Source organism: Triturus cristatus, chromosome 7 (assembly GCF_964204655.1).
Source record: "Triturus cristatus chromosome 7, aTriCri1.1, whole genome shotgun sequence".
Taxonomy (NCBI): domain Eukaryota; kingdom Metazoa; phylum Chordata; class Amphibia; order Caudata; family Salamandridae; genus Triturus; species Triturus cristatus.
In genome coordinates, this window is record NC_140590.1 from 1,661,300,243 (window position 1) to 1,661,316,516 (window position 16,274).

Genomic DNA, 16,274 nt, shown 5'->3' on the forward strand with positions numbered 1-16,274 from the left:
ACAGTATCCCCAAAAATGATATGAACACACCATCACGTGATCTTCAGTACAAGCGACCCTGGTCACTATGGCGGCTCAGCAAACTTTGCTACGTGTCCCAGGAGTGGCATCATTCGCTTCCCTGCTGCCCTGCAGGCGACTCTATACCGCATAGCAGTCTTTCCGTGCTGCTGCGCATGGGTGCTGTGCTGTTGCCTTTTCGTCGCTGCCCGGATTCTCCTGTAAGTCTGCTGTCTGTTGTCAGCCTGTAGGCGACCACGTGTCAGCCTGGAATCAACCTTTACTATGTAGGGGAGTTGTATCTGGAAACGTCCGAGACAGGGCTTTAAGTGGGCCGGGTCCTGAAGGTGCTCAGCACCGGCAGTTCTTAAAAGCAGGTGCCGAGACAGGTCCCTATTGGGCTCTCCATATCTGCCCTCACTCTCAGGGTGATAAATAAATCTCAATTCTGCAGGAGTGCCACCCTTCACCCTTTAATGTAACTACAAAGAGACTCGTTTTACTTCTTTCACAATCTCATCATTTCAGAATTGAAGCATTTTCAATATTATATACAACAAAGCCACAGTTGCTGCTCATTCATTTTATGTAACTAACAACCATTGACAAAGACAATGCTCCTGGCTTGTTGTAGGTATAATGTTACTCGTTGTATCATATATCTGGATGCAAATCATCATGGACTGAAACAGCAAAATACAAGTCGGGCAGCACACTATGCTAAGCACAGATTTTTAGCTTATGTGTTTTTAAGACACACCCACAATTACATCGGCCACGCCCCTTTGAGAGACCCCCAGTTTTTTATCTCACTTAAAGCCCTGGTCCAAGCGTTTAGAGTGTTGCTGCAGGCAGGCAAATAGAGCATGTGAGACATTATCTGCAGGGAAATAGATCCTGCGTGGCATTATCTACAGGGGAATAGATCCTTTGAAGCATTATCTGCAGGGGTTTTAGATCCTGCGTGGCATTATGTGCAAGGAAATAGAGCCTGTGTCGCATTATTAGCAGTGAAATAGAGCCTGTGTGGCACTATTAGCAGTGAAATAGAGCATGTGAGACATTATCTGCACGGAAATAGAGCCTGTGTGGCATTGTCTACAGGGGAATAGATCCTGGGAAGCATTATCTGCAGGGGTTTTAGATCCTGCGTGGCATTATGTGCAAGGAAATAGAGCCTGTGTCGCATTATTAGCAGTGAAATAGAGCCTGTGTGGCAGTATCTGCAGTGAAGGAGACTGTGTGGCATTATTAGCAGTTAAATAGAGCATGTGCGGCAGCAGTAAAATAGAGCCCGTGTGGCATTATTAGCAGTGAAATAGAGCCTGTGGGGCAATATTAGCAGTGAAATAGAGCCTGTGGGGCATTATTAGCAGTGAAATAGAGCATGTGTGGCATTATCTGCAGCCAAATAGAGCATGTGTGGCACTATTAGCAGTGAAATAGGACATGTGTGGCATTATTAGCTGTGAAATAGAGCATTTGTGGCATTATCTGCAGCCAAATAGAGCCTGCGTGGAGTAATCTGTAGGGAAATCAAATAGATCCTCCGTGGCACTATCTGCAGGGAAATAGAGCCTGTGAGGCATTATTAGCAGTGAAATAGAGTATGTGTGGCACTATTAGCAGTGAAATAGAGCATATGTGGCACTATTAGCAGTGAAATAGAGCATGTGTGGCATTATCTGCAGCCAAATAGAGCCTGCGTGGAGTTATCTGTAGGGAAATAGATCCTCCGTGGCACTATCTGCAGGGAAATAGAGCCTGTGGGGCATTATTAGCAGTGAAATAGAGCATGTGTGGCATTATCTGCAGCCAAATAGAGCCTGCGTGGAGTTATCTGTAGGGAAATAGAGCCTCTGTGGCACTATCTGCAGGGAAATAGAGCCTGTGAGGCATTATCTGAAGAGGTTTTAGATCCAGCAAGGCATTATGTGCAAGGAAGTAGAGCATGCATGGCATCATATACAGGGAAATAGAGCCTGTGAGATATTATCTGCAGGGGAATAGATCCTGCGTGGCGCTATCTGCAGGCGAAAGAGCTTGTGCGGCATTGTCTACTAAGAAGTAGACCAAGTGGGTGTGTATGCTGCATATTGTCTTCTTAGATATAAAGGATTTGCCTCCTATCTGCTGAGAAAGATAGAAAGTGGATTTGCTGCTGAGTATTATCTGCTGATATGAAGATAGAGTGAGTTTGCCTGCCGGGTATAATCAGCTGAGATGGAGTGGATTGACCTGTTGAGTATTATCTCCTGTCAAGTAATAAGCAGTCATGGTGGAATTGCCTGTTGAGTATTATCTGCTGAGACAGAGCTAGAGTGGATTTGCCTGTCGGCTATTATGTGATGAGATAGAGTGGATTTGCCTGCCGAGTAGTATCTGCTCAGAAAACGATAGTGTGGAACTGCTTTTCGATTATTACCTGCTGATATGACGATAGAGTGGATTGCCTGTCTAGTATTATATATCTGCTGAGATTGAGATAGAGTGGTTTGGCTGTCGAGATTTTCTGCTGAGATGGAGATAGAGTGGACTTGCCTGTCGACTATTATGTGCTGAAATAGGGTGGATTTGCCTGCCGAGTAGTATTTGCTAAGAAAACATTGTATGGATTTGCTTTTTGATTATTATCTTATTATATGACAATAGAGTGGATCCCACCCAGCCATCCCACAAGGGTTCAATCCCACCCATTCCACATAGGTTCAATCCCTTCCATCCCACAAAGGTTCAATCCCACCCATCCCACATAGGTTCAATCCCTTCTATCCCACATAGGCGCAATCCCACCTATCCCACATAGGTTCAATCCCTACCATTCCACATGGGTTCAATCTCACCCATACCACATAGGTTCAATTCACCTAGTACGAATGTATCCGCGGTGGCGCACATGACTCACGTTTCCAGATCGATGTGTGATCAGCTCATCCGGATTATGTTTCTTTTTTCATTCAGGTAGACCAGGACATAAATAAGTACGTTTTCATTCAGGTGCCTGTCGTCTTGTTGGTGCAATTATAAATTCAGAGTTACACGTAACAGAATGTAGACAGAAGGTCAGTCATTGGATCAGGAAATCTGAGAGCTCTGGGCCTGCACTTGAGCTAAACAGAGAAGTCAGCTATGTTTTGCCTTCAATATCAGGCAGCATGGTGAGATCGCTTGATCCCACGGGGCACGGAGTCTCACACCTGCAAGTTTTCCTCAAAGCAGAGCTCAACCCTTACACATACTATGGCAAACCACAAGAACACAGCCTACAGGATTTCCCCTTTTTACTTTATCTGCAGTTATTCTGATATATTTCCATTAAAAAATCTTTTTATGGCAAATGTTGAATAAACTTATTAACAAACAGCCCTTTTCATAAGTAATATTCACATAAACATCAAAATGAAAAACGAAAAAAGAAAATTATTTGGGCTCGAATTGCATAAGGGGCCAGAATACCATGAGCACAGCTCAAGCATTATGTAGCCAAAGACGTTATTGGGTGTAGAACCGTAAAATGCCACTAACCAGGAATCTACGTGGAGGGATGCACTTAAACTTCTAACAAGCATTGGCAATGTCAATAGGTCTGGCTTTAAAGGAATGGTGTATAGTAATGTAAAGCAATACAGTTAAATAGCATGGGACTAGATATGAATTTGTGTGGAAGCGAAGAACTCTAGAATAATATTAGTGTAGGTCAAAAGGTCAGGTGATGGTTGCACTGTCAAGCCAGACTGCAACTTCCATGTAGGTCATTGATTGCCCTCCTCCCATCTGTGCTCCTGACAGAGAAAAACAACATACATTATCCAGTTATCTAAAACAGATTGATATCAATCTAATTTTATGTGTGTGTCCCTGAAAGTTCAAGCTTAGGCAGCTGCATAAATAAAGAAAATAATCACAGCTGCTTGGACAGCAAGCACTTATTTTGTGGAAGCACGCAGCTTCTGCCCAATCAAAATAAGTACTTCTGCCTCCCTACATGAGGGCGGAGCCAAAGCCCCTTTCTAATGATGCTCACATAATTGTCTGGCGACAACTGCGCTGTCAAGTTAGACCATAAGCATGATAAAAACGGATTGTCAAACAGGTTTTAAAAAGATCACGAAACTTTCTGCAATTCTCCTATACCGCCCAGCATGCCTGGCCCCTCCCCCGGCATGCCTGGTCACTCCCCCAGCATGCCTGGCCCCTCCCCTGTGAATCTGACACCCATGAAACTGACTTGGGCTCCACAAAGGGGAGGAATTATCAATCCATGACAAATGAGGTGGGCCGAGGCCGCAAAGGCCGGACTCCGGGCAAAGATGGGCGGGCAGCCTGTAATAGGACTGGAGAGGCCTGTCCGCCTCCACCCTTCCCATCACAAAAGCAAAGAAAAAAAAGTCCTCAGTGCATCAAGACTTATCTGAAAGCAAATCACCATCGAACATCTTCTGATCAATACAAATCAATTTACACTATACATTCTGATTGCATCCTAACACCGCTCAATTAACCACGCTATGTTTACGTAGCCCTAGAGTTCCAAGTGAGCATGCGCAGCAGCTGACGGGTTCGAGGGGAGTACGCGACAGAGTCAGTTCGATCAAGGAGAAACGCAGAGTGCAAGATGTCAGGAGGGTGACATAGAGACCGATCAATGAGACACACAGAGTGCAAGATCATCAGTGCAGATGTACGCCTTGCACCAGTGCTCTGCATGTGAACAGCAGCAGCACAGAGGTACGACTGGAACCAGAGCTCTGTGTGTGAGTAACAGCAGAGGTACGAATCGAACTGTGAGCTTCAGCACAGAGGTACGACTCGAACTAGAGCTCTGTATGTGAGCATCAGTACAGAGGTATGGCCTGAACGAAAGCTCTGCATCTGAGCATTAGCACAGAGGTACAGTGCAGAGGTATGACTTGAACTGTGAGCTTCAGCACAGAGGTACGACTCAAATCAGAGCTCTGCATGTGAACATCTGGATAGAGGTATGGCCTGAACTAGAGTTCTGCTTGTGAGCATCAGCAGAGAGGTACAACTCGAATCAGAGCTCTGTGTGTGAGCACCAGTACAGAGGTACGACTCGAACTAGAGCTCTGCGTGTGAGCATCATTACAGAGGTAAGACTCGAACTAGAGCTGTGTGTGTGAGCATCAGCACAGAGGTACAATCATCAGCATAAAGGTACGACTCAAACTCGAGCTCTGCATGTGAGCATTGGCACAGAGGTACAATCTGATGATTATAACTCTGTGCCGATGCTCACACGCAGAGCTCTAGTTCGAGTCGTACCTCTGTGCTGATGATTGTACCTCTGTGCTGATGCAGAGGTATGACTCAAACTAGAGCTCTGCGTGTGAGCATCGTCACAGAGGTACAATCATCAGCACAGAGGAACGGCTCGAACTAGAGCTCTGCGTGTGAGCATCGGCACAGAGGTACAATCATCAGCATAGAGGTACGACTCGAACTCGAGCTCTGCATCTGAGCATTGGCACAGAGGTACAATCTGATGGTTGTTCATCAGCACAGAGGTACAATCTAACGATTATAACTCTGTGCCAATGCTCACACGCAGAGCTCTAGTTTGAGTCGTACTTCTGTGCTGATCATTGTACCTCTGTGCTGATGCTCACACGCAGAGCTCTAGTTCGAGTCGTACCTCTGTGCTGATGATTGTACCTCTGTGCTGATGCAGAGGTATGACTCGAACTAGAGCTCTGCGTGTGAGCATTGGCACAGAGGTACAATCATCAGCACAGAGGAACGGCTCGAACTAGAGCTCTGCATGTGAGCATCGACACAGAAGTACAATCATCAGCACAGAGGAACAATCATCAGCTCAGAGGTACAACTCGAACTAGAGCTCTGCGTGTGAGCATCATCACAGAGGTACAATCATCAGCACAGAGTAACGGCTCAAACTAGAGCTCTGCGTGTGAGGATCGACACAGGCACTATCATCAGCACAGAGGTACAATCATCAGCTCAGAGGCACAACTCGAACTAGAGCTCTGCATGTGAGCACCGTCACAGAGGTACAATCATCAGCACAGAGGAACGGCTCGAACTAGAACTCTGCGTGTGAGCATCGGCACAGAGGTACAATCATCAGCACAGAGGAACGGCTCGAACTAGAGCTCTGCGTGTGAGCATCGGCACAGAGGTACAATCATCAGCACAGAGGTACAATCATTAGCACAGAGGCACGACTCGAGCTACACTTTTGCATGTGAGCACCGTCACAGAGGTACAATCATCAGCACAGAGGTACAATCATCAGCACAGAGGTACAACTCGAACTAGAGATCAGTTAGACAGGAGAGAGTGAGGTTGTGATTACAAAGAAGATGTTCATTCTGGGACTGGTGAGTAATGGCCATAAGAAGATATCTATGCTGAGCCCGCGAGGCCGCAGTCGGGCATCCGCCTGGTCTACAGGCACTGACTGATGACATCATTTGTAGGTTTTGTCGCTAGCCTTTTAGATCCCAGTGGGACTAGTGGGGCACTAGCAGCAGCAGGTAGCAGGGGCTCCTGGGTACCTTGATTACTGGACGAATTAAAAGACTGGACATCTGGCCCAACTCATGAGACAGTTTTACCAGAGGTCCACGTCTTAGCCACACCTCTAAATCTAACCAGACCCTGGTGGGGTCCATGAGACAAGATGGCCGCTCTCACAGTAAATGAGCGTTCCCCAGGGTGGAATTGAACCTATGTAGGATGGGTGGGATTGAACCTATGTGGAATGAATGGGATTGAACCTATGTGGGATGGGTGGCTTGAACCTATGTGGGATGGGTGTGTTGAACCTATGTGGGATGGGTGGGATTGAACCTATGTGAGATGAGTGGGATTGAAAACATGTGGTATGGTAGTGATTGAACATACGCAGAATGGGTGTGATTTAACAATCACCAAGAAGAGTAAACCCATTATTATCCTAGAGCATCAAGTTTTCAAGTTTTTGTAGAGCATACTTTTAAGCTGCTACAATATCCACACCTTCAAAATTTATAATATTAAGTGTATGATGGGATTTACATATTTAATAAGAGGTAATTGGTGCATAACATGGAGTCTTTAGCGTCTCAAGTGGCTAAAAGCCTTATTGATTGTCTAGCGCCAACAATGTGCTACAAGTCCTGCCCTGTGTACACCAGGGGTGTCCAAGGCTTGTTCATGAGGGCTGGATCTGTGCTATATTTCCAGGATTACCACTAACTATGCAAATCATTCCCTTATAGATTTTAGGCATATAATTATACCGCATGTCAATATCCTGAACTTCTTGCATGATTTCTGACCTCATGGACCGACACCAGCCACAGCTGATCTCCATGTGCAAATAAGTGAAATATAGATGTCCTGATTGGCTGAAATTTGCGCTTGTAGATCAGATTTCCCCATGATGACAATTTCCCAGTTTTGCAGTCCTTCTAAAAAGTAAAACTGCAACTGAGGGTGAGAAAGGAGGCGTTCCTCAGAGAATGGTTTGCCAAAAGTTCGTCATCACCCACAAACTCTTTGCAAGGCTTTTCCCCCCATGGAAATTTACTCCTGCAAAGAGCAGATGTACATTCCTTGAGAGGCTGGGAAAGGAATGGGCACACACTAATATTTCATGGAGATGTTAAGAAAAGGGTGTCTCTGGCGTCCTCTAAATCAAAGAAAAGTTTAAATAAAAGTTTAAAAAACAAGGCCTCTGCAAACTTGCAACAGGCATACACCAGTGGAATTTGATTTACTCCGCTCAAAAATTAGTTCCTATCTTCCTTTCTTTTTTTTCTGACTGATTCCTACTGTTTCTCATTGTGCTCGTTCAGCATCTCTCTCTACACAAACACTTCACTGAGACTTCTCTGATGGCTCTTTTTCTACTTCTCTTTTATCCCCGTTTCAGGCATTTTTTTCTCGCTATTTTCTTGACTCTTATTTCTTATAAGTCTCTTTAGCTGTTTTCTTCTTCTGTACTGCCATATCTATCTTCCTTTCCTGCTAGGTTTTCTGCTTGAAAATCTCCCTGTCTTTTTCTCCCATTAATGTCTCTTTTTGACTCCCTCTCTCGCTCTCCTCTCTCACTGCGCACTCACTCATAACCTTTCTGTTACTGACACCCTCACGCCACTCTCTCGTCTTCTCTCATTTCTGTTCAACTTCTAACATCTTTTTCTCTATGGTCCAGTACGGCCTACCGCCCCCTCTTCCCCTCTGCTGTGACAGAAACCATTTTAGCCATTTGTTTGGAATAGGGGGTCGTAGACCCCCGATCGTATTTAATAACAAAACACACATATTTGCAAACAAATATTCAATTACGCAGAAATGACAAGACAGGATTCGGTACATTTGATTCATTCCTAGCTTTAACCAAACACTAATACATAATGTTCCTATCCTAGTCTAACCATATTGATGATCACATTTCTGCGTATTCCTTTGGGCCTATGGCAAGGTCAAACGCTGGCCCCTCCCCCTTTAATCCAAATTGTCCCGCACCCCCTAACCAGAGTGCGCAGGGGGCCCAGCTGACCCGGAAGTACTTCCTTCCAGGCAACCCCCATACGTTCAAGACTTACTCCATAAAGGGGCCATGCAGACAGCAGAAAAAAGGTTAGAAACCCTCCCGAGGGAGGGGGCACACGCGACGGGTGTGCTTCCGAGGGGAGCGGAGTGCAAAGAGACTGCACTTCGCGCTCCCCCCGGCATTAAAGGGTTGCCCAGCCACCAGCTGGAACTGGTTCCTGGCAAGGGGTCACCCGCGTCCCGGAAGTGATCGGATCACTTCCGGGGCGTGGAGGAGCCTTCCATGGCCCGGAAGTGATCCAATCACTTCTGGGGCACGACTCCCGACCAATGCGGGGCAACGGGACGGGCTAGAGACGGGGGCACAGCCGACCCCCATAATGGCGGCGGGGCCGATGCCGGCCCCACCTTCCTCTTTTCTCTTCCCATCTGGTCTAGCTCCTTCCCTCCACCATTTCATGTCCTTTCCTCAATTTCCTTTCCTCCCTACTCTCCCCTCTTTCTCACTCCTACCAGTTTCTGCTGTTTAGTTACATTTTGCTTCACTGTTATTGGTAAAGCAAGCCAGGCCCGCAATGCTGGAATAAAATCCAATGTTCACACTGAGACAGTAGCAGATTTATTTAGCAGTTTGTGTTTTCCCAAAGCTGAAGCCAAGCAGCTTTTTTTTTATTCGCTTTTTTTTTGGCAGGAGTGTTAGTTTGTTTGCCAGTGATATTTTTTCCTGGTGTTTGAGTATGCGGGTTCTTTACCACCTGTGTTCTACCAGTCAAAGGTCTATTTTCTGAGTCCTTCATGCCTAGCCAAGCTCAGATTTCTTGAGATGGTAACTGACAGACAGCTTGTAGGTATTCTCCTGGTTTGTTGAATTTCATTATCTATTGACTCCAGTAGGTGGTTGGTGTGGGATTTTGTGGTGGATTATGTTCTGTTCCCTGAATGAGATCTCTGGGGGTTTCCTTGACAGAGCCTCTGAGGTGAGTCTCACTGAGGCCCACACTCAACCGCACTCCCTCCTAGGTAATATGTCCATGGTCGAAGGGACGTCACGGTCAGTCAAGGCCTCTGGAGCAAGCGGGGGGTCTCCTCTGGACACCCAAAGACGCATGCTCCGGGAACCCCACCCTGCAAAACACCTTCAGCCGAGTGACACTTGGGGCCCAATTCTGATGCGGCTTGGAAAGCTTCTCGACCAAATGGGTTTGGGAATGGTTTCCAACCGAATAGGATCAGGAGAGTCCAACCGACTGAGTACGATGCATCCGGATGCTTCCAGATACAATTTGGTTGGACTCCGATTGACTTAATTGTAGGCCTGGCCAGTAAATTCCATTCTGCTAGCGGAATTTGCGGAATTTGGGTAGTTTCGTGTTCCGCGGAGAACGCGGAATTGCCAAAATTCTGTGTACCACGGCTTCGCGGAATTTTTTGCTTGTTCGCGTTCTCAAAATGCGTGTTCACGAGATATTTCCCCCCCGAGCACGCAAACAGCATTCGCGAACAGGAAAAAAGCATCGCAAACAAGCAATTCCGCGTGTTTGTGGAATTTCTGCGTGCTTGCGGAGATTTTTTACCATTTCGTGGAGCTTTGCGTAGCTCGACTACGCAAATTCCGCAACACTCCTACTTCATTGGAAGCCTATATTCCTAACCGCATCGTAATAGGGCCCTCGGTTGGAAAGTCACATTACCGATCCAATTTGGACAGAGCAAATGCTGTTAGGATGCCTTCCTAACCACATCAGAATCAGACCCTTGGTCTTTACCTACAGCAGGGCCCTCATTACCTTCTGAAAGAGGTAGATTAAAGGACATAGCTGACTTCCTACCGGCTTAAAAATAAGAATGGAGCCACCCCTACATACTTTCACATTTTGGGGTGTATATACGAGGTTCCTGGCCACACTGTTCTACTTACTCAAAGCCGTGTAGTAGAAAATAAAGCTCTCAGGTGCAGAACGAACCCACAAAATCTGCGCCCCATGCAATAGATTTCTTTTTTGCGATAGCTTGTTTTGCTGTGGTGCGTCCGAAGCCGGATCAAAGCGCACTCGTACACATGCAGCGTGCTGACTAGTGCCATCTATTAAAACCAGCTGCCATAGGCTTGCCCGGGTTAGGTGTTTGCCTATCATACGCTCTTTCTCCCTTCCTCATGAAAGTGGGTTGTTTAACACCTGATGGACTGGGTATAGCTGAGTTGTGTTTTAAAATATTATTTCTCCAGTTCTAGGGTCTTAAATGTTCTAATCCCACCTGTCGCAACCGAATTAGCCCTGGAGTCCCTCTTGTCCCTTCATACCGTTGCACCGGGGCATCAGTGAGCACGAGGCAGCTTGCACTGGCGGGAAAGCGCCTTTGTGCATGCGCAGTGCAGCCACTCCCATGAACAGTGTGTTGCTCCCATTCACGAAGCTATGACCCCAGCACTTTTTCACACATTTTTCTGTGCAGGTTCCCCAATTATTCTTCCGATCTGCTACAATCTCCCTTTACGTCTCCGTCCACACATCGGTGACTCTGCCACGAAGTAGGGGTATGTGAAATTTGTGTAATTTGCTTTCACGAAATTAAGTAAAATTTCGGGGAAATGATATTAATTCATGGGCAATTGTGCATTTTGTGATATATTTTATGGCAAAATGTGTTCTTACATCAATGTTTTACGTAAAAACACATTTCACTGTAAAAATATAGTGTAAAAAACATAAGTGTCACAAGCGAAAGCTACTCGCGTTTTGGCTGCATTATTCCTGTGCCATTTGCAGTCAAAAATGTTTAGAAAATGGCATGCAATTACACAACGTGCCATAGTTGGGGGAATTTCGCGTAACAAGTGTAATGCAAAATTGCTGAAATTATATGAATTACGTTGACGTAATAAAAATTTCGGCCAGACCTAGCACGACATAGAAATATAGGAATCACAGGGTGCAAATATGTGTGCCTCCTAATCGTAAAGTCCTATTTAGTATTTAGAAGGTCCTCGTCAAAACTTAGAATAAAAGGGCATATAATGACAAAACATAGACTCAAAAATATCTGCTGCCAAGGTACCTTCCTTGCATATATAACTTCTTTTTGAAAGTTTGACGGGGTTTAAAATTCTCAAATCTGCTGACACACATCCGGCCAATTTGGGACTGGGTTTACTGGTCTTATTGCAACTGCAGAAAGTGCTGAAACAAATGCTTGTGGGTTGCATGACAGAACAATGCAGAGAAATACTCTGCATGCCTTTACCACACATTCATCCCCCGCATTTTTTAGATCGCATACGCTTTTATAACTTATGCCCATATATATATATATATAAACAATGTATTTGTGGGGGGGAGACCGCCCACACCCCTGAAATTACCTTAAATGCGTGGTAAAGGTATACGTTGTAAAAGCATATGCGTTTTAAAAACATAAATGGTATAAAATGCATGGTGAAGGTACAACGTGGTAAAAACCTCGTTGTAAAGGCTGTTTCCCACGCTTATGGGTTTAGGTGCATTTCAACGTTTGTGTAGGGAGATATTTATCTATGCTAGAAATTTTGGGAGGGACGCGTCACAATAAGGTGGTTTAAATATCATCGTGCCATAATATTGCATTTAGATTACTGGCTGCCATAATATCGGCGACATACATATATGTAGGTAAGCATCGATTTACTATTATTAACTCCTGGACTACATACCTTTCAGGTAAATATTGTCATAGTACGCAGCTGTGTAGCTATGAATAGTAAATTAAAACCTATATATAGTTATCATCATGGTACTGAGTTAGTCCATATTCTGGATACGCTGTTTTGGCAGGGCGGTATTTAAAACACAATTTTTTGGTACAATGTGATTTGGTAATATATATATATTTTAATCAACATTTTTGCTGTCAATGTTTTTCAATCTCTGTATGTAGAGTTAATAACACGCCAGCCTGAAGGGTTTTCGCTTTCCTTGACTGACTGTGCTCTCCACACCCTTTGACTCTGCCTTTCTCTTATAAAGGGTTTTGTGTCTGGTCCATATATTTCCTTCCTATGTGTAGATTCAGAACTTTAGAGTCGGTCCTTCTGTAGTCCATGTGAACTGTCAATGGGCCTGAGATGTTGAACATCTAATCTTTCCTTGCCGAGGTGGGTCACAGGACAGAACCTGCTGGCTCGTGTGGGTGAGTTTTATTAAACTCATAATGTATGGTCCGGTAATATAGGCCTGGCAATAGTGACAGCAGTCATTGATACATTAAAATGAATCTTTCATTAATACTTACTATTAGGCGAGCAGACATTAAAGATATATAGGTTTTAAAGGGGAAAAAGTCTATATTTTGGGCAACCAGAGGTCATGAATCTGTGGTGAGAGGGACACGCGCCACTCACAGGAATATTTGCGATTATTGTTTATTCTGTACTGTCGACACAACACACTTTGCCTTGCTGCATTCCCAAACCCACGCTGCACATTTCAAGCCCTCGTTTGAAGCGGAAGACGCCCTCTCTGCAGAGGTTGCGTGGCTAGAGAACAACCTTAGCGTCAGCAGTTACGCGCGCACATGGCATTGCATCACCGCCTTCAATGCAGCACGCTTTGCATTGCAGCGCACTTTGCAATGCAACAAAGTTCACATTGCTGCACACTTCACGTTAACACATGCTTTGCTTTGCAACACAGTAGCGCTACAGCACAGACTGCTCGGCGACACCATTTATTTTGCTGTGTTAATTACATTGCAGCATATTTTGCATCACAGAGTAGTTAGCTTTGCAGCAGAATTTGCTTTATAGCAGTTTTTACTGCTACACTGTCCAGTACAACAGCCTTTCCATTGTAATACATTGTCTTCACAGTACACTGTGCATTGCAACAAGGCATGCAAACCAACACAGTATTTCCTGCTACAAAGTTTCCATCTCCAAACCCCCTGCATTGTGGCACCCTTTGCACTGCAGTACATTCTGTTCTCCAGCACGCTTTGCAGTGTCACACACTGCAGTACAATGTAATTTGGATTACTGGTTAGTACACAATGTATCTTACTTTAAGAGCATTAGTTTCCATTCTAGTGCAGTTCGGATTGCAACACTTCCGGGGCAGAAAACCGGAATTACAAAAATTATAAGAATATAAAAATGTTACTTTTTTTATTTAATAAAGTTGAAATACATCACTTGCATAAGCCAAGGGTGTGGTGAGTGCGGATGAAAGCTTTCCTTTGTGCACGCCTGGGAGCCATGCAGTTGTCCCCAGCCTAAGAGATACTTTGTTCTTTTCTACCCAATTTTTTCGCTTATTCCCAGAAATCTAGATGAATATCAAAGATTTAAATGGAAATATACCATGGGAAAAATAACACCGCTGCGTGCCCTCCTCTCATAGACACGTTAATGCTTGGTGACCGAAGGGCCTTGACCGCGCCTGAGTGAGACCTGCAGTCCCTCCCTTCAACAGACAGTGTAATTAATGTGACTTTACGCTAACCACTGCCGCATAGAGTACTCAGGCAAGATTACTATGTAGCATTAATTAAAGGTGTTGGTCAGATTACCGCAGCTAGCCAGAACACCGCCTTTTATTGCAATGCGGCCAGTCTCAGGAGTAAGTAACAAGTGTGCCTATCATTTATATCTGTAGATATAGACACAGGCAGCCATTTAATGATACCCCAGAGAGAGACAGCTCTGCTGTCTCCATGTCAAGCCGGGGTTTTTCTGCTTTTGAGGCTTGCTGTTGGGCTCTCGCCAACTCTAAGGCAGAGGAGCTACAATTTAGGGGCTGTAGAAATATGGCTCATTTGTAAACACAATGGGGCGGTCAGTGGTCAACAAGCCCTGCATCCAATGTGTGTATGATGCTCGAACGGACTTCAAACTATGCAGAAACGAGGCCCAACTTGGCCACAGAATGCAGGTTCACAGCGCCTGACTCTGGGCAGATGTATGTTTGCATCAAGGCACTGGTGCTCTAGAAACGTACCACGTGTATCTTTGAGAACCAGTGATGCAACTCATTGTAAAGGTTATACTTAGGTAAAACCAATTTGTATGCAACTAAATCTATCTATCTATCTATCTATCTATCTATCTATCTATCTATCTATCTATATATATATATATACACACATATATATATTTCTATCTCTATATATATATATCTCTATATATATATATCTATATCTATATATATATCTATATATATAGATATATATATATATATGCATAAAAACATAATATATGGCCATGCATATACATATTATTTTTGAGCAGACATTATTGACTTTAGTTATGGTAGATGTGGTTAGTTTACTTGAAATTTGTTTTTCCTTGCTCATAACTTTGGCATCATTTGACAAATCTCCTTTAAACGTTGCATAAAAGTACATATGTGCACGTGCGTTCGCACACACACACACACACACACACATATCAGGGCAATCTGGTAGTGGCACCGACACCAAGATTATGCAAATTCACAATATGGTGAATCTGTTACGTAATGATAAAAACATTTGCTATTCAACTACTAATGCAGTAAACAAAGAGCGACCATCTATGACTAGGTGTCTTATTGTGCGGTTGTTTAGATACACACACACACAATATCATACTGTATATGATGCATACTTATGCTATTAAGCATATCGTTTTCCTATTAAGAATTTCCATGCATAATGACATGATTAAAAATGCAATAAGTTTAGTGAATAAGTTTTCATGTGGAGATATGCACGGGCCCCCAGCTGTGCCATGTGCCCCGCAGAGCCACCACTCACAGCAAACCGTGGCCGACCTCACCCGGCTGCTGCGCCCACCAGCTCCCAGGGGCGTGGGGCAGCCTCGAACTGCCGACTTTAACCTTGATTCGCCCATCAAAGTTACAGACTCCCAGCCGCGGCTTCATTGCCTCAGAAGAGGCACTGCCCGCGTGGGAGATGGGCCCCCCGCCCCCCCTTACCAAGTGACCCACGAACAGCCCACTTGGTGATCTCTCTGGCAACGCATCTGTGTGACAGAAGTACATTGAGGCGTGAGAGACCCCCGGGCTGCGTGACACACCTTAGATCACGCTCCGGTGGGCGCATTAAAGCGCACCGGGCATGTTCCAGTGGCGCCTGGCTCGCGCCGGCAGTAAGTTTAGGTACCAGCTGGACTGCTGCATAGAGACAGAGACAGAGAAGAGAGAGAGAGACCTACCCGCCGGAGGAGTCCTTGCAGCAGTGCAGGCACCTGCCCCTCGGAGGAGTCCTTGCAGCAGTGCAGCAGGCAGCGTGTTCGCAGAAAGCTGAATCAGCTTTCTAGAGTTGGAGGCAGGGAGGAGGGTCGAACGGCATCACAAGGCGCTGGGAGCATCTTTCTGCAGCACCTGCCTCTCCTCAGAGCCCCTCTCTGATGCAGGAAGGGTGGGTGAGGGGCGAGCTGATGCTACTAGAGAGCCTCGCCCGGGAGGAGGGCGCCAGGGCATCTCAGGCAACCTTCACGGCCCCTCCACACGCGCGCACACCCTCCCAGAAGACCACCGCTACCCAATGCCTCTTGCTGCAGTGTGGGATGCTCTGTGTGTTCCGGGGATGCGGGGACCGGATGGAACGCCTCACGCGGACCTCTGGGCAGCAAAAAAGATTGGCTGCGCGCTGCAGGGTGGGTGCGATGATGAGGGGACGGTGGGCGTTGCGTAGGGCAGGGCGCGCTCTCTAGGTGTGCCGGGTCGTTGGCACAAGGGTGCACGCGGAGGCTGACTAGATGCATGAGGGGGCTGCATGGT